This window comes from Mastigoproctus giganteus, chromosome 2 (genome assembly GCF_048544385.1).
Source record: "Mastigoproctus giganteus isolate SK-2022 chromosome 2, ASM4854438v1, whole genome shotgun sequence".
NCBI classification, from domain to species: domain Eukaryota; kingdom Metazoa; phylum Arthropoda; class Arachnida; order Uropygi; family Thelyphonidae; genus Mastigoproctus; species Mastigoproctus giganteus.
In genome coordinates, this window is record NC_143576.1 from 190,433,773 (window position 1) to 190,454,027 (window position 20,255).

At 38.3% G+C, this 20,255-nt stretch overlaps 1 protein-coding gene across 1 annotated transcript in view; it reads right to left on the reverse strand.

The window, feature by feature from the left end:
* Positions 1 to 20,255, reverse strand: part of unc79 (UNC-79 domain-containing protein) — a 1,082,710-nt gene that overhangs the window by 612,786 nt on the left and 449,669 nt on the right. The window lies entirely within an intron of this gene.

The window sequence follows — 20,255 nt, forward strand, 5'->3', positions numbered from 1 at the left end:
GTCAATATTAATATTAATAATTTTTTCTACCTAGAAAACTTTCCTTTACACTATAAAAAGAGTATAAGGAAATATTTTCACTTTTCTTGAATATTTTGATATGTTAATATGCACTCATTAATTTTCAGCTGAGAGTAACTTTCTAAAACAAGTTATGTTTTTGGATGTTACAAGAAGACCACACTTTTTGTACTACACGCTCTAAAATGAAAAAGTTACAATACTTTCATTAACTTTCTTCTATCACACTTAAAAAATAAACTTAATTATTTGATAAGATCTAAACAGAAATAAAAAAAAATTAGCCCAACAATTAATCTATTATATATATCAGTTACTAGCGTTCTCTCTAGGATTTGAACTTTTACTTTTAGGTTTACTGCACACGATTTAATTTAGAAAATTTACATTTAATTTGAAACCAAATTTCAGGCTCTACTTCAAGCTCTTTTAATGTGGCATAATATATATTAAATGGCTTACACAGACAAACATGTAAAACTTTGCCCAGCATCCTACCTAAGTCACTAAAAGACAAACAGCAAAGAGTTCTTTATTTATGTAAACTCCAGAAGGAACGGGATGAATCAGATTGGTCCATTTGATATCAATGGTTCAACTGTTGATGATTCTGCTCAGGTAGCTAACAAACTGAATTTTGCATCAACATTTACACATGTGCAGTTATTCAGGGAGGGGAATGCCAGAAGTGCATTAAAATCTAGCAGTGAGCTGAATGATTTTGTAATAACTGAGAGCAAAGTGGAGTACAAATTGTTGAAAATAAACATCAGAAAGGTACCTGGGGTGGATGGAATCTATCCAGTTATATTAAAAGAGGCAGCAAAGGAAGTAAGAAAACCCTTAACATAATTATGAGAGCTTACTCAGGGGGACTGGTACCCATTAACTGGAGATGTGCAAATGTGAACCGAATTCACAAAGGAGGATCAAAAGGTGACACAAGTAATTAGAGATCTGTTAGTTTAACTTCTGTTCCGGGGAAATTAATGGAGCCACTGGTTAAAGAAGCACTGCAGGATCATCTAGACAAGACTTCGGTAATAGTTCAGGCAGAACATAGGTTTGTTAAAGGGAAGACTTGCCTGACCAATTTGATTGGATACTATTATATGGTCACAAAGGATCTGGACAGAAAAAATAATTTTGATATTATATACTTCGATCTTAGGAAGCCTTTTGATACTGTTGCACATCATGGAACACTGCTATACAAATTGGAGCAGTATTGCATTAAGGGCAAGTTGCTGCTATGGATAAAAGGATGGTTGAGTGGGGAGAAGACAGAGAGTGGAAATCAATGAACACTGCTCTTTGTGGACTAATGTTATTAATGGAATCCCCCAGGGTTCAGTGTTGGGTCCATTGTTGTTTTCTGTATTTATTAATTATATTGATTAGCATTAGCAAAGGCATTAGCAAAGACAAGCTTATACAGCACCAGCCAAAAAAAAAAAAAAAAAAAAAAACAACCCCCTTCCCCATTTCACCCATCCATTCACTCCAAATGTTTGGCTAGTTCTGCCTTAAATTTATTTAAGCTGTCAATTTCTACAACAGATCGAAGTTTGTTCCATCAATCAATCACCCCTGGCTAAAGGCAAACTTCCACACATCTACAACTGTCTTTCCTCAATTTGAACTTATGTCCCGTCAGGCAATTAATCTATGCAAGAGGTAGAATCACATCAGCAATGAGCATGCTCAAACCATTCAACGCCTTATACACTGCAAATCAGATTACCTTGCAGGTGCCTGGTCTCCAGACATTGTAATTTGCAAAACTTAAGAATTTCTTCATAAGAGCAACCCTTTGTTCCATTCGCTAAACTTTTTGCCCTTCTTTGTACTCGTTCCAGCAGCTCTACATCCTTCCTATGAGACCTCCAGACCTGTATACAATACTGAAGGTGTGGCTTGATTATTGCCTTATATAAGGGGTTGATCACCTCCTTTTCCCTGCTAGAAAAATTCTTGTATATCATTGACAAGACAACATGAACTACTCTTCAGACAACATGAACTACTCTCAGAAAACTTCATATCTGACTGCATAATTACCCCAAGGTCCTTTTCATTCTCTACAACATACAGTGTTACCATACAGTTATTATTATTATTATTATTATTATTATTATTATTATTATTATTATTAGACATATGGTAAAAAGAAGCCAGAGGCTTATGCTGCACTGGCCAAAAGAAAAAAAAAAAAAAAAAATTCCAAAGTTACCCTGAGAGAGAGAGAGAGAGAGAGAGAGAGAGAGAGAGAGAGAGTCAGAAGTAGAAAGGAATCACCAAGAAAGAGAAGAATGATGATATCCACTTCAGGACCCTGGGTTTGCCAAGCCCATACTTACCAGATTTGAGCTCCTGGGATAAATTTGATATGTTACTCTGCAGTTACTGCTACCCATATGCAGTACTTTGCATTTGTCAATGTTAAACTTCAGTTGCCACCTCTCAGCCCATCTGCTCAACTTTTCTAGATCCTGTTGCAGTAGTGTACTGTCTTTAGTGTCATTAACAACCCTGATAACCTTTGTATCGTCTGAAAACTTAGACATCAAGCCTGATGTCTAAGTTTTCAGACGATAGACATAGACATCAAGCCTGATATACCTTCATCAATATTATTAATAAATACAGAAAACAACAATGAACCCAACACTGAACCCTTGGGGACTCCACTAATAACATTACTCCATGAAGAGCAGTGTCCATTGATTATCACTCTCTGTCTTCTCCCATTCAACCATCCCTTTATCCAAAGTAGCAATTTGCCTCCAATGCCACACTGCTCCAATTTGTGCAGCAGTCTTCCATGTGCAACAGTATCAAAAGCCTTCCTAAGATCCAAGTATATAATATCAAAATTATTCTTTGCATCCAGTTCTTTTGTGACCACATCATAGTATCCAATCAAATTGGTCAGACAAGTCTTCCGATTAACAAACCTACGCTGTGTCTGAACTATAACTGAAGTCTTGTCTAGATGATCCTGCAGTGCTTCTTTAACCAGGGGCTCCATTAATTTTCCTGGAACAGAAGTTAAACTCACAGGTCTATAATTACTTTTGTCAGCCTTTGATCCTCCTTTGTGAATTGGGGTCACATTTACACATCTCCAGTCCATGGGTACCTGCCCTGAGTCCAAGGAAGCTCTCATAATTATGGCTAAAGGTTTGCTTACTTCCTTTGCTGTCTCCTTTAATATAACTGGATAGATCCCATCCACCCCAGGTGCCTTTCTTGTGTTTATCTTCAACAATTTCTCCTCCACTTTACTCTCAGTTATTAAAAGATTATCTAGCTTACTGCCAGAGTTGAATACACCTCTGGCATTCCCCTCGCTGAATAACTCCTAATGTGTGAATGTCGATGCAAAATAATCATTTATTTTGTTACCTACCTGAGCAGGATCATCGACAGTTGTGCCATCGATATCAACTGAACCAAAGTGTACTGACGAGAGTACATGTGAACAGGTAAAGTGTTTACGGCTCCAGCTAATAGAGAAGTTTTTATTAAATTTTTGCTTTCTTTATTAACTTAAATTGGCATACTAATTTAATTTCTAGAAGTGCTTTATAATCCTAGTAATGATACTTAATATAATTAGAACTTAGATAGAGATTTTGTAGGTTATTACTTAGTATTGGTAAGGGTATCTAATTCACATGTTGGACAAGTTTTGCAGTTTTAAATTTGATGTCCCTACGATGTCTGTATTTGATGAATTTGAACGCCAAGTTTTTATTTATATTTAGCCGTTTTATTGACTTAATTGTTATATTAAATTATTTTCTATAAGTAACTTATAGACCTAGTCAAGCTCATTGGTTTATTTCAAATTTAGATAGCCTGATTTTGAAAGTAATTAATACCTAGTATCTGTAGATTAACCGTTCATAACTTGCTGCCATTGTTATACAATACAATGTAAACCCTGAACTGGATAGCGTAAGGTTTAACGTAAAACTAGATAGTGAATATCAGTAAATTTTACTGATATTACCTATCTAAATTTTACTGATTAGTAAATTTTACTGAAATTAATCAGTAAAATTTACTAATCTTATTAAATTTCACTGTCAATTAGATTGTAGTTTTTTAACTAAATACATATAATGACCTAGTTTTTACAAACGTAACATTATAAATTAACATATATAACTTGACAGACGATAAGAAAGTCATATAACGTAACTCGGAGATAATATTCGATACTGAAATACATTTGTATAATGTTATAACTGCATTGGGATATAATTTTACGGTTATAGTTTGTGTTGGAATTTTATTTAAAATTGAATAGAAATCATGAGTCAGACCAGAGCAGCAAAGCAAAAGGCTCAAACTAATGGGAGTGCTGTGGGGAACTTAGCCAGTCTGCAATCAGGAATGGGATATGATATTGCCAAGGGGATGTCTTTGTGTGTGAGCGTGATGTAAGGAGTGTGAAGAAATGAGGTCCCAACTCAGTGATGTTATGGGCCTATATGAGAGCTTGAAGGACAGGTTGGATGCCCTCGAAGGATTTAAATTGAGGGCCCATCAAACTCTCAGCTGCCAATGTCAATGCCAGAGCTTGCACTTAAACATGAGGCAACACAGCAGTAACACCCAAGGCAGAATGCACTCGTCCCAAAAGGAACTAGTTCTTGTCGGTGACTCGATTGTCAGGGAAAAGGGAAACATATTGTGCAAAAAGAATAGGTGGAACAGGACCAGGGGCAAAGGTTGATAATGTTGTACAGCAGATATCATCTTTTAAGGGCACAAAAGGTGATATTGTTGACACGTTGGCACTAATGATATTAAGAGTAGGAGACTGGCGGAATTACTTAACAAGTACAGGTCAATGTTGAAAAAAAGCCGTGAGTTAGGGTTGAATTTGAAGTGTTCACAATTCTGCCCAGACACGATAGGAGAGAGTATATGATGAGAGTCTTGTCGATCAATTCGGCCCTGGAAAGATTGTGCAAGGCTCAAGGGGTAGAATTTTTTTCAGCATGGTCTCTACTTGTTAACAGGAGAGACTGCTTCTACAGGGATGGGATACACTTAAATAGAAAGGGTGCAAGAATATTTGCTGATGCTATCGAGGCAGTGTTAGGTGGGTCGGAAAATGCTAGCTTGGGGGGGATACAAGGACTAATAGATTAACAGTAGCCACTGGCAGAGGTGAAAGTGATTGTTGCACTGCTTCTATTGGAATGAGCAGAAACCTGGAAAACAAGATGCAGGATATTTCAGAGACTGCTGGGAGTCATTGCGGTACAAGTAAACAAATGGGTTGTGTTAGGGTAGCTAAGAATAGGAACAGGTGCATGTATACTTGTGTGTACACCAATGCTAGGTGTACTAGCATTGGTGTACACAATGATGTTATTGGTGTACACCAATAACTTCAGTATAGGAGTTTGGTAAATAAATTTTATGAATTTGAGGTGTTGGTCAAAATTTCAAAGGCAGATATTGTTGGGATAACAGAGATGTGGTGTCACACAGATATAAGGAGTGCAGAACTGGGATTTGGGGATTACAATGTGTACAGCAAGGAGAGACAGAATAGGGAGGGAGGAGGGGATTATGCTATTGGTTAAGAAACACATAAAATCCAAGGAAATACAGCCAGTCAACATGGCTGGACAGTGCAGTGTCAAGTCAGTTTGTTGTAACATAAGCACTGGGAAAGCAAAATTAAGAGTAGGAGTGTGTTATAGGCCTAATGACTCTGATGAGTATAATAAACATCTGTACAGAGAAATAGAGTGCGCCAGTAAATCAGAGTGTCTTATAATGGGGGATTTTAATTTCCCAGATATTGACTGGAATTTGTGGGTTGGTCACTGACAGACTAGCAAGGCTTTTGTAGATTTATTGGATGATTGTTTTCTACAGCAGCATGTTCGGGAAGCAACCAGAGGGAGTAATACTCTCAATCTGATTATCAGTAGTGATTCATCATGCATTCAGAAACTGCAGATAAAGGAACCACTAGGTGGCAGTGATCCCAGTGTGCTGAAGTGGGATTTACTCAAAGAGACAACTACCATCAGGGATAAAGGGATGGGTTTTTGCTTTCGTAAAGGTGACTACGGTGATGTGAGACTGTATTTTAATTCTATATGGTGGAACCAACTGATGATGTTACCAACAGCAAATTCTAAACGGGAAGCATTCAAAGAATTAATCTTGCATGCTACTAGGTTTTCATACCAACTAAGAAATATTGTTCAAGATTTAGCCCAAATGGATGTCAGATGAACTAATTAGACATGTGGCAGAGAAGAAAAATGCATGGGATACATACAAATTAACAGGTGACATGGATGCCTATGATAGATATAAGCTGGTCAGTAACCAAGTCACAAAGAAGGTTAGGCAGGCAAAAACAGATTATGAGAAATCTTTGGCAAAGGATGCAAAGAAAAACAGCAAAGAATTCTTTACTTATGTAAACTCTAGGAGGAAGGGGATGAATCAGATTGGTCCACTTGATATCAATGGTTCAACAGTTGATGATCCTGACTGCTGATAATCAGTCAAGAGTATTTGTTTCTCTCATTGCCTCCCTAATGTGCAGGTGTAGGAAAAAAAAAAAAACAGTCATCTAATAAATCCACAAAAGTCTTATTGCTGTTTGAGTGACCAACCCACAAAATCTAGCAAATATCTGGAAAGTTAAAGAAATCTCCCATTTTAAGACATTCTGATTTTATCCATTCTATTTGTATGTATAGTTGTTCATTACATCAATCACAGTCATTTAGCCTATAACCCACACCTAGATTTATTTTTGTTTTCCCAGTGCTTCTGTCACACCAGACTGACTCAACATTGCACTAGTAACCAAGGTGGCAGTCAAATTTATGCACTGCCTTAGATTTTATGTGCTTCTTAACTAAGATCATAACTCCTCCCCCATTCCATCTGTCCTTTCTGTACACATAATACTCCCCCCATTCAAATTCTGCATAACTTATGCCTGAGTGACACTATGTCTCTGATGTCCCTACGATGTCTGTATTTGATGAATTTGAAGTACTCCAAGTACTTCAAATTCATCAAATTTATTTGCTATGCTTTTCCCCATGTATCATTCCATGAAAATCCCCAGTAGGCCTTGAAATCCCTGATACCTTCCTTTCTAGGCTGCTGCACTTCAGTATAAGCAGAAAGAATCACTTGCACTGCTATTTGTGGCCACCGATAGCTATTAGTCTGTGTATTCCGCCATTATAGCAGTTTTTCGATCTGCCTAACACTGCCTCAATATCATCATCAAAGATCATTGCACCCCTTTTAAGTGTATCCATCCCTGTAAAAATAGTCTCTCCTGTTAGTGAGCACAGACCACACTAACAAAAAGTCTATGCCATGACACTGAACTCTGCACAGTGTCTACAGAACCAAAATGATTGACAAGACTCTCATCATGTTCTCTGTTCTGCATATCTGATAGAATTTGACAGTACATACCTTATTCTAGACCATATGTTGGGGCTCTAGATTAATTCAAAGTGAAGGTAAAATGGTGAAAATTAATATAAAAGTTTAACCAAGTAAGTTTAAAAAAGAAGTGCATTTTAGCTTCTGGTTAATTTACTAAAATTAAAAAAAGATATAAGACACACTGATAACTGAAACTATGGTGGCAGTTTTCAGGAAGGCCCATTGGTACAGAGCTTCAAGTTGATGTAGTAGTAGTAGTAGTGGCATGTGATGCAAGAAAGCAAGTGTATGAGCTTATGCAGCATCAGCCAAAAAAAAAAAAAAAAAAAAAAATCACACCATTCCCTCCAAATGCCTGTCCAGTTGATCCTTAAATTTATTCAACCTATCAACTTCCACAACGACAGATGGAAGTTTGTTCCAGCAATTAACCACCCGCTGGCTAAAGGCAAATTTCCGCACATCTATTCTACATCTGTCCTTTCTTAATTTATTTCCCCCTAGGTTCATAAACCGAACAAGTGGAAGGATCCCATCAGAATTCAGTGTGCTCAACCCATTCAAGGCCTTATGCTTCACTTACATAAAATTCATGTGAGAGAGAGAGAGAGAGAGAGAGAGAGAGAGAGAAGAAACATCGAGGTGAACTAAAATATGCAGAATACCATGCTTATTCATCAATATGATTTCTCATTTTGAAATATTTTATGGTAAATGTAATGTGTTCAAACACCTATGCTTTAGATGCTTCAGCTAGTAACAGAGCATTTAATAAAATGTTATTATACTAAGAAGATTTTATGGCAAATAAAATATGTCTTATTTTTTTTATTATTTTTTTTTATGTGAACCCCAAACACGAGAGGTATTAGAACCTATAGTACTTAGTATCGTTCTTGGGTTGGCGGTTGAGAAGACGTAAGAAGATATTTGTTGACATAGCACTTGAACTTCTGTAGATTGTAATTTTCAGGAAATACGTATGAAGGAAGGTTGTTCCAGAAAACGGCAGTTGAATGAATAAATGAGGAAGATGAAAAGTTGGTTCTGTGGGTTTGAAGTTGGACAGTAAATGGATGTTGGCTGGTGGCGGCACGCGTTCGGACTGTTTTGAAAGAGAGAGCGGGAATTATAGAAGCCAATTCAGAAGAACTGTGCCCATGGAAGTATCTGTAGAAGAGGCATGCAGCAGAAACAGTACGTCTATGAGAAAGCGAGTGGAGAGACTCTGTTAGAGATGAATTATTAATTAACCTAACTGCCCTCTTCTGAATGGAATCAAGAAGACTGAGCGAGGTTTTGGGGGCACCACCCCAGATGTGGGAACAATATTCCAGGGCAGGGCGGATTTGCGATTTATACAGAGTGAGCAGCTGTTTGGAAGAAAAGTAACGGCAAGAGCGAAAGAGAAAACCAAGTTTTTTTAGATGCAGAGGAAGCAATATTTGTAATGTGCTTGTGCCAAGAGAGATTAGAAGTCAGGGTAATCCCCAAAAGAGATATATCATTTTGCCTAGAAATCGGAGTGTCACTAAAGATAAGCATAGGAGCAGAAGAATCCTTTTTTGCGAGATATAAGACAAGACTGAGTTTCAGAAGGGTTGAAATCAACAAAGTTGTCTTAGCCGCACTGGAGAATTACCTGAAGATCGGCATTTAAGGAATTGGTAGCAGATTATTGAGAAGTTGAAGCTGATTGAACAGGACAAGGTTTCTCAAAATGGAAAGTGGAATGCAATGTGCTATCATCGGCAAAACTATGGATAGGATTTCCAGTCAATGGAAGAAGGTCATTAATATAAAAGAGGAAAAGAGTGGGGGAAAGAACTGAACTCTGGGGGACACCGGCATTAGTGGAGAAGTTAGAAGACAGAGAGCTATCTACCATCACCCTCAGTGAGCAATCAGTGAGAAAACTGGATACCCAATTACTAAAAACAGTTGGCAAACCATAAGATGGAAGCTTGTTTAGAAGACCTTTATGCCAAACACGATCGAAAGCCTTTGAGATGTCAAGAGCAACTACTTGTGTTTCACCGAACCTTTCCATTGAATTAGTCCATAAATGGGTAACATAAGCCAGAATATCACCAGTGGATCGACATTGACGGAATCCATACTGGCGATCGTTGATCAGACGGAAGGTTTCTAGGTAGTTTTAAGAGTTGGCGGTTAATTGATTTCTCCATTACTTTAGAAAGAGTAGAAGTAATTGCAATGGGGCGATAATTGGATGGGAGGGATTTGTCACCCTTTTTATGAATTGGCTGGATATGAGCAAATTTCCAAGCAGAAGGAAAAACACCTTTGGAACAAGAAAGTGAAAAAAGGCAGCAAAGAATAGGAGTAAGTTCAGGAGCACAGGTTTTGAGAACAAGTAGAGAAATACCATCAGGACCTGGAGCTTTCTTAGCATCAAGATTCATCAAAATCCTTCTGATATCCTTTTGACGGAAAACCACAGGAGGCATTGAATGGAGCGTGTTGGGAATGGTGGGAGATGTATCATCACCCTCAGTGAGCGATCAGAGAGAAAACTGGATAACCAATTACTAAAAACCATAAGATGGAAGCTTGTTTAGAAGACCTTTATGCCAAACACGATCGAAAGCCTTTGAGATGTTATGGGCAACTACTTGTGTTTCACCGAACCTTTCCATTGAATTAGTCCATAAATGGGTAACATAAGCCAGAATATCACCAGTGGATCGACATTGACGGAATCCATACTGGCGATCGTTGATCAGACGGAAGGTTTCTAGGTAGTTTAAGAGTTGGCGGTTAATTGATTTCTCCATTACTTTAGAAAGAGTAGAAGTAATTGCAATGGGGCGATAATTGGATGGGAGGGGTTTGTCACCCTTTTTAGGAATTGGCTGGATATGAGCAAATTTCCTTTGAGAACAAGTGGAGAAATACCATCAGGACCTGGAGCTTTCTTAGCATCAAGATTCATCAAAATCCTTCTGATATCCTTTTGATGGAAAACCACAGGAGGCATTGAATGGAGCGTGTTGGGAATGGTGGGAGGTGTTTTACCAAGATCATTAATACATGAGCTGGAAGAAAAAATGGGATGCTAGCAGGTCAGCTTTATCCTTGGCTGAAGTGACAATAGAACCATCTGGTTTGGACAGAGGTGGGAGCAGAGATGGGCAAAAGTTGCGGCCAATAGCATTGGCAAGAGACCAGAATGCTTGGCTACCATTAGGGCAAGAAGCAAGTTTTCTTCTCTTTTCCTGTTCAAACTCTAGTTTGGACTGATTAATAACTGCTTTACAATTGTTGCGAGCTTTGGTGTAGGCAGAAAATGAAACTGAAGAATTAGAAACAAGCCAATTACGATATGCAACATTCTTCTCTTGAAGAGCCTTAGCACATTTATTGGAAAACCAAGGTTTAGATAAAGGACGAGAGTTTAAAGAGGAGTATGGGATAAAGGATGCCATTCCTGCAACAAGAATAATTTCACTGACACGATCTGAGCAAACACTGACATCAGAAGTTTTGAAACAGTAATCAGACCAAGGAAAAGAAGAAAAGATGTCTTGCAGGTCATCCCATTTTGCATTCTTGTAGGCGCCTCCGTAGCCAGGTGGGAAGGAGCAGCAGTGCGTAGCACACGCTTCTTGATTAGACCGGGGTTCGAGCCCGTCACCACCAAATACGGAGCATGCGGAGAGGTCAGGGAATGACCACCGCACCGGAGCAATATGGCCTTAGTTGCTAATGCTCCTAAAAAAACCAAATAACAACAAATAACAGCATTCTTGTAATGCCAAACAACACGAGGTTGGGAATAGCCATGAGATAAAGGTTCCGTTGGAGAAGAGACAATCACCAAGTTTGATCTGAAGTGCCTAAAGCACCTCTCACTTCGACCGTGTACTTAGAAGTACACGGTGTTTGTGAGAAAAAGATCAAGCATATTGGCTGTATGATTAGGATTGTCCGGTATTCTTGTAGGTAAATGAACAATCTGTGCTAGGTCATTAGTAATTGCAAAAGCCTCAGCATCTCGACCCGCTGGGTCGGTGTGACTAGAAAACAGAAACCAGCTGGAGTTGTGAAAATTAAAATCACCAAGGAAAATTACCTCACAGTTAGGAAAGTTGGACTGGAGAAAGTCAAGTTGCAAAGAGAGGAAGTCAAAGAGCTCCAAGTGATTAGTGGAGTTGGGAGAACGGTAGAGACAACAGATGAATTTGACACAATGAGGTAGAGAGATTTTAAGCCAGAGAAGATCAAAGAGAGGAGATTCCAAATTGCCAAGTCTCTGACAGGGAATATCAGAACGGACATATGCACAAGTACCACCTTTGAGGCGAAAGGAATCATACAGTGAATAATTTGGGCATCTGAGATGAGCAGTAGTTGAATCAACCGATAACTGAGATTCTGTCAGAAAAAGTACATGGGGTTTGGCAGACTGCAAGTGGGAATGGACATCATTGAGATTAGAATTGAGACCACGTATACTTGTGAAATGAATTAGGAAGTGTTTGGGAGGTTTAGATCTTTTCGCAGATAAGCTTGCTCTATTAGTTTGACAATGAGATTTCTTTAACTTTCCAGATATTTGCTAGATTTTGTGGGTTGGTCACTCAAACAGCAGTAAGACTTTTGTGGATTTATTAGATGACTGTTTTTTTTCCCTACACCTGCAGATTAGGGAGGCAATAAGAGAAACAAATACTCTAGACTGATTACCAGCAGTCAGGATCATCAACTGTTGATAATCCTGAAATGCCACGCAAAGAAGATTTTATGGCAAAGGTCTCAAAAGTTTCTAATTTTCTGGCAGATTGTAGCTTAAAGATAATACAGGCCTTGTCAATCTGAAGATTATGATTTAAAAGTTTTACTTGTATGCTTAATTTCATCTGGAAAAATTCAGAGGAGAGGTTATAATATGATATGCTCATTTCTTGCATCTTAATGACACACTGTCAATGTATTTATAAAGACAGCTTGCTTAGTACTACATTAAGTGGACCTTTCATCGTAATATCTAAATATTTGGAAGGAAAATATAAACTTTTTTAAAAATATGAAAACACTATGTAACAAAAAAGAATTTCTTTATCTGTTTCTTATATGTGTCTTGTGAGCTGACTGCATTGATATCATTGGGTTTTTTCAAGTGTCAGTATTTCATGCATTAGCATTAGCATTAGCAGAGGCATATGATGCAAGAAAGCAAGCTTATTCAGCATCAGCCAAAAAAAAAAAAAAAAACACAACACAACCACTACTCCAATTTTAGCCCTCCGTTCGTTCGAAATACCTGTCCAGCTGAGCCTTAAATTTGTTTAGGCTATCAACTTCAACAAGTGATGGAAGTCTATTCCACAAACCAACTGCCCGCTGGCTAAAGGCAAATTTCCGCACATCTATCCGACATCTGTCCTTCCTCAATTTGAATTTATGCCCTCTCAGGTGATTATTCTGAGCAAGAGGAAGGATCCCATCGGCATTGAGCATGCTCAAGCCATTCAAAGCCTTATACACCTCTATCAGATCACCTCGCCGGTGCCTAGTCTCCAGACACTGTAATTTGAAAAATTTAAGCCTTTCTTCGTAAGAGCAACCCTTTGTTCCATTCACTAATCTTGTTGCCCTTCTCTGTACTCGTTCCAGCAGCTCTACATCCTTCTTGAAATGAGGCCTCCAGACCTGTATACAGTACTCAAGGTGTGGCCTGACCAATGCCTTATACAAGGGAATAATCACATCCCTATCCCTGCTAGAAAAATTCCTGTATATCATTGACAAGACACCATGAGCTACTCTTGCAGCTCGTCTGCACTGCTCAGAGAACTTCATATCTGCCTGCACAATTACCCCCAGGTCCTTTTCATTCTCTACCACTGTCAGCGTAGTACCACAGAGTTGATACGTTGATTTGGGGTTACTGTTTCCCATATGTAGTACTTTACATTTGTCAATGTTAAACTTCATTTGCCACCTCTCAGCCCATCTGCTCAACCTTTCCAGATCCTGTTGCAGCAGCATAGCATCAGTAGTGTCCTTAACAACCCTGCCAACCTTTGTATCGTCTGCAAACTTGGACATTAAGCTTGATATACCATCATCAATATCATTTATAAATACAGAAAACAACGATGGACCCAACACTGAACCCTGAGGAACTCCACTAATAACATTAGTCCATGTTGAGCAGTGTCCATTGATTACCACTCTCTGTCTTCTGCCACTCAACCATCCCTTTATCCATAGCAGCAATTTGCCTCCAATGCCACACTGCTCCAATTTTTGCAGCGGTCTTCCATGCACAACAGTATCAAAAGCCTTTCTAAGATCCAAATATATAATATCAAAGTTAGTCCCTGCATCCAGTACTTTTGTGACTACGTCATAGTATAAAATCAAATTGGTCAGACAAGACCTGCCCTTAACAAAACCATGCTGTGTCTGAGCTATAACTGAATTCTTGTCTAGATGATCCTGCAGTGCTTCTTTAACCAGTGCCTCCATTAATTTTCCTGGAACCGAAGTTAAACTAACAGGTCTATAATTACTTGTGTCAGCCTTTGATTCTCCTTTCTGAATTGGGGTTACATTTGCACATCTCCAGTCAGGGGTACCTCCCCTGAGTCCAAAGAAGCTCTCATAATTATGGCTAGGAGTTTGCTTACTTCCTTTGCTGCCTCCTTTAATATAACTGGATAGATCCCATCCACCCCAGGTGCCTTTTTTATGTTTATCCTCAACAATTTCTCCTCCACTTTCCTCTCAGTTATTAGAAAATCATCTAGCTCACTGCCAATGTTTACTTCACCTACGACATTCCTCTTCCTGAATAACTCCTCATGTGTGAATGTAGATGCAAAATACTCGTTTAGATTGTTAGCCACCTGAGCAGGATCCTCAACTGTTGAACCATCAACATCCAGTGGACCAATCTGATTCATCCCTTTCCTTCTTGAGTTTAAATAGGTAAAGAACTCTTTTCTGTTTTTCTTTGCATCCTTTTTCTAGGATTTCTCATAATCTGCCTATGCCTGCCTAATCTCCTTTGTGACTTGGTTACAGACCAACTTATATCATTCGTAGGCTTCCATGTCACCCATTAATTTGTATGTATCCCATGCATTTTTCTTCTCTGCCATATGTCTCATTAGTTCATCTGATAACCATTTAGGCCTGAACCTTGAACAATATTTCTTGGTTGGTATGTAAAGCCTGGTAGCTTCCAAGATTAGTTCCTTGAATGCTTCCCATTTTGAATTTACTGTTGGTAACATCATCAGTTGGTCCCACTGTATAGAATTTAAATACTGTCTCAGACCATCATAGTTGCCTTTACGAAAGCAAAAACCCTTCCCTTTACCTCTGATGGTAGTTTCCTCCTTGAGTAAATCCCACTTCAGCACACTGTGATCACTGCCACCTAGTGGTTCCTTTATCTGCAGATTCTTAATGCATGAAGAATCATTACTGATAATCAGATCAAGAGAAAACGATCATCCAATAAATCCACAAAAGCCTTGCTAGTGTGTGAGTGACCAACCCACAAATTCCAGTCAATATCTGGGAAATTAAAATCCCCCATTATAAGACTCTCTGATTTACTGGCCCATTCTATTTCCCTGTACAGTATCTTATTATACTCATCAGAGGCATTAGGCCTATAGCACACTCCTACTCTCAATTTTGATTTTCCTATGCTTATGTCACACCAAACTGACTCGACACTGCCCTGTCCATCGATGTCGACTGGCTTCACTTCCTTGGATTTTATGTGTTTCTTAACTAATAGCATAACCCCTCCTCCCTTCCTATCCTGTCTATCCTTTCTGTAGATGTTGTACTCCCCAAATTCCAGTTCTGCATTCCTTATATCTGTGTGATACCACGTCTCTGATATCCCAACAATATCTGCCTTTGATGTTTTGAGCAATACCTCAAATTCATCAAATTTATTTACTAAACTCCTTGCATTTGTGTACACGCAAGTATACATGCACCTGTTTCTATTCTTAGCTACCCTAACACAACCCATGTGTTTACTTGTACCGCAATGACTTCCAGCAGTCTCTGAAATATCCTGCATCTTGTTTTTCAGGCTTCTGCTCATTCCAATAGAAGCAGTGCAAGAATCCCTTTCACCTCTGCCAGTGGCTACTGTTAATCTATTAGTCTTTGTCTCCCCCCAAGCTATCAGTTTTCCGACCCACCTAACACTGCCTCGATAGCGTCAGCAAATATTCTTGCACCCTTTCTATTTAAGTGTATCCCATCTCTGTAGAAGCAATCTCTGCTGTTAGCAAGTACAGTCAATAAGGTTTTACCAGCTCTTATATATCACTAGTATTGTGATATATTAAGGGCATGTAATATTTAAAAAAAAAAAAAAATAATTATTTATTTATTTTTAATTTTGATCCAGTTCGCTCCAGCTCCAAACAAAGGTATAATTTATCTCCAGGCTCATTCTGCTGTGTTCATGGATTTTATGTAAGTGAAGCACAACATTATAATATTATTGTTGGCACCAATTTTTTCAGAGTGTATTCAGACATGCTATTGTGTAATGCCGATGAGTGATTAAGACAAGTTGTGGGCACCTGAATTCTGCTGCTGTGTTGATTGCAGCTAAACATAGAGGGAGGGATGGTTTCATGTAAATTGTAAGTACAGTCAGTCCTCGTATAGCATGATAATTGTGTTCCTAGAAACCCTCGTGCAATGCAAAATCGTGCGATATAAACAACAAGCCCTATGGGAAAAATAAGGTTAGGTGCCGCCCACCCAAGATTGAACACACATTTGTAACCAAAACATTACCAAACACAATAAATAATCGTAATAAATTACAAAAGTATTTTATTACGACTATTACATAATAAAATATTGCTACTGCTTTTGCTTCTATCGGAAACAAACTTGTTTTTTGTTTGATTTTCTATCCAAACAGATGACAGCCGTTCCATCTCTACCAATTCTTTGTGTCTTGATCTAATGGATTTTAATTACACTTTGAGTTGTTCCTGCTATGAAAGTTGTTTTTATTTTCTCTGCATTCTTTGTAATTCTCGGCGTTGCCACATTTAGGTCTGTATCACATGCAATATCACATGGTCTTTCATTTCGCTCAGGAGCCTCCGTAGCCAGGTCGGAACGAGAAGCAGTGCGTAGCACACGCTTCTTGATTAGACTGCGGTTCGAGCCTGTCACCTACAAATACGGAGGATGCGGAAAGGTCAGGGAATGACCACCGCATATCCCGGAGTAATATGGCCTTAGTTGCTAATGCTCCAAACAACAATACAGTCATTTCGCTCAAAGCGTTTCACAATTTCATATTTTTTTCTCAATCGACAGAGGTGGACTGGCCCATAAGCCTTATGGGGAAACCCCGGTGGGCCGGAGGCCGGTGTGATTTTAGCCATAAACGCTAGTATGAGGCCACTACAAATTTTCCCAGGTAAGAATTTTTGACCCAGTACGCCTCTGTTTATCGATTGCTTTTCTTTTTCTCTCTGAATCTTGCAGTGTCTTCACCAGGACTCTTCCTTTTCACACCTTTTAAGTATTTTACTCATTTTTAGGGAATAAAGCAAAATTACAAAATGTGGAGGCATGCTTGATACACATAAACAAACCTGCACGCGTGTAGCAACTGAATAAACAACACCGTAAAGGCAGAGATACACTATTAACACCTCACATTTTACTAAAGCACATTTCTAGGGGTTACTACCATAAAACAATAAAAACAATTTCCAGTTGCGTTTCTGCTAGTGGAATTTCTTATAAACTGGTAGTAAACTCGATCTAATTGCATTTGCGATTATACCGATAGCTGGAATTGTGTGGGTTTTTACGTTATTATGGTGAAATGTGTTTCCCCTTCACTGATATAAGAAACATAAATACATTTTCAGAATCTTCTCTTCATTCCTATCGTGTTGCGTTCGGTTGGGGTGATTCTGCCATTTCTTGTGAAAATGGTTCGACTGCCATTTCTTGTAAACACAAAGGCGAATCGTGCATAAGCTCATGTTATATAAGATATTGTTCCCCTATTTATCAATCGTGTATGATCGAATTTGTGTAGTGTAAACACGTGTTATACGAGGACTGACTGTATATGCCTTTTACTATATCTCATATAAGGAAAAAGAGCCTACAACTAGTCGTTCATTTGGAAGTATCAAAATATTAACAAATATTAGAGGGGATGGACAGATCAGGTGTTTTTTTTTTTTTTGGTTGATGCCACTTAAGCTTGCTTTCTTGCACCTTTTGTCAATACTAATACTAAACCATCATTAGGACTGGTACTTTATGTTGGATATATTAAAATTTAAAAAGTCTGCAGGTTGTAAAGCTGTGATATACCTCTACCTGCCATCTTCTCTTGCTCCAGTGCCACACAACAAAGACCTGCCAATTAGCATTAGCATTAACAAAGACACATGATGCAAGAAAGCAAACTTATATAGCATCAGTCAAAAAAAAACAAAAAAAAAAAAACCTTTATTTCATCCATCCACTCGCTCTAAATGTTTGTCAAGTTATGCCCAGAATCCATTCAAGCCATCAACTTCCACAACGACAGATGGAAGTTTGTTCCAGCAATCAACCACCCACAGGCTAAAGGCAAACTTCCGCACATCTATCCTACAACCGTCTTTCTTCAATTTGAATTTATGCCCTCTCAGGCGATTATTCTGAGCAAGAGGAAGAATCTCATCAGCATTGAGCATGCTCAAACCATTCAAGGCTTTATACACCTCAATCAGATCACCTCGCAGGTGCCGTCTCCAGACACTGAAATTTGAAAAACTTAAGCCTTTCTTCGTAAGAGCAACCCTTTGTTCCATTCGCTAATCTTGTTGCTCAATACTCTGTACTCGTTCCAACAGCTCTACATCCTTCTTAAAATGAGGCCTCTAGACCTGTATACAGTACTCAAGATGTGGTCTGACCATTGCCTTATACAAGGGGATAATCACCTCCTTATCCCTGCTAGAAAAGTTCCTGTATATCATTGACAAGACACCATTCCTAATCCTTTCAGAGAAGAGTCTTCAGAATTAGGTGATGAGTCTGGTGAAGAGAATTATTAAGATTAGACTTCAAAAGCCTATTCAAGTAGAGTGCTACATTTCCCTAATCAACAAAAATTGGCCTCTAGATTTTTTTGACGAAAATGATATGGTGAGGAAAATGCCTGGCAGCCATTTCTCCTTGTAGTGAATGGTAACATTAAGAGTGAATATTGCAAAGACCTTGTTTATAAGTTGGTTTAAAATTATGGAAAAATGGGATGCAGAATATCAGTCAAGCTTCATTACTTACACTCTTTCCTGGATTGTTTCAGATGAAATCTGGCCGATGTTAGTAAAGAGCACAGGGAGGGAGAGAGAGAGAGAGAGAGAGATTCTACTAGAACATAGAGTCAGTGAAGGAGAGGTACCCCAATGAAGGTGGGATGATGCTATGATGAGTGACTATATCTGGTTATAATTAACTTAGATGGTCACACTGACCATAAAAGACAAATTGAGATGTACATTTTCTGGTATCTAATTTTTGATTTTTAATTTTTGGGAAAACCATTGATGCTATACAAAAATTAAGATTATTTTCAGAATCAGCATATCCAAATTCAAAAGATATGCAAATAAGCAGACTATTTATGAAAATCAGTAATATAGTGAAATTTTCCCTTCCTCTACATTCTCCATACTACTATGGACTTATTTTTTGTGATTTTTTTTATCAAACTCACAGTATTATACTACACAGCATAGCTGTGCAGTATAATACTGCAAGTTTGATTAAAAAAATTATCTTTAATACTGTTAAAGGAAGAAAGTAAGATTTAGTTACAGAAAATGTCCAAAATGATCAATGCTTTCACGATTAGAAAAGAAGTTTTACAGTCTTATCCTCTGATAGACAATAAGATTAGGAGTTTGTTATAGGCCTAATGACTCTGATGAGTACAATCAACAATTATACAGAGAAATAGAGTGGGCCAGTAAATCAGAATGTCTCATAATGAGGGATTAGAACTCCCCAGATATAGACTGGAACTTGTGGATTGGTCATTCGCACACTAATAAGGCAATTGTGAATATATTGGATGATTGTTTTCTAATGCAGAATGTTAGCGAGGCAACAAGAGGGAGTAACACTCTTGATCTGATTATCAGCAGTGATTATTCATGCATTAAGAATTTACAGATAAAGGAACTACCAGGAGGCAATGATCACAGTGTACTGATGTGGGATTTACTTAAAGAAGTAACTACCATCAGGGGTAAAGGGAAGGATTTTTGCTTTCATAAAGGTGACTACGCATCTATTTGACAGTTGTCGAATAGATGCATGGAAATTTTCCTGTAGTCAGCAGGTAGTTGATTGCTGAAATTCAAGGTAGAACTAGACAAACATTTGGAATGAATGGATCAATGAAATGGGAAGGGTTTTTTTTTTTTTTTTTTGGCTAATGCTGTATAAGCTTTCTTTCTTGCATCATGTGCCTTTAGTAATGCTAATGCTACTGCTAACATGTGATGTTAGCAGAAATTTTTTGTAAGGATGTCTGAAAATATTGCACGTACACAGGAAGTGATTATTCATAGCCCAAGGAAATCTGTAAAGGTTTGCTGCAGCATTTGAGTTTAAAACAAAAATCCACTTTAAAGACTTAAAACTTTATGTTCTCTGAAATGGAAGAAAATACTCTCTCTCTCTCTCTCTCTCACACACACACACACACACACACACACACA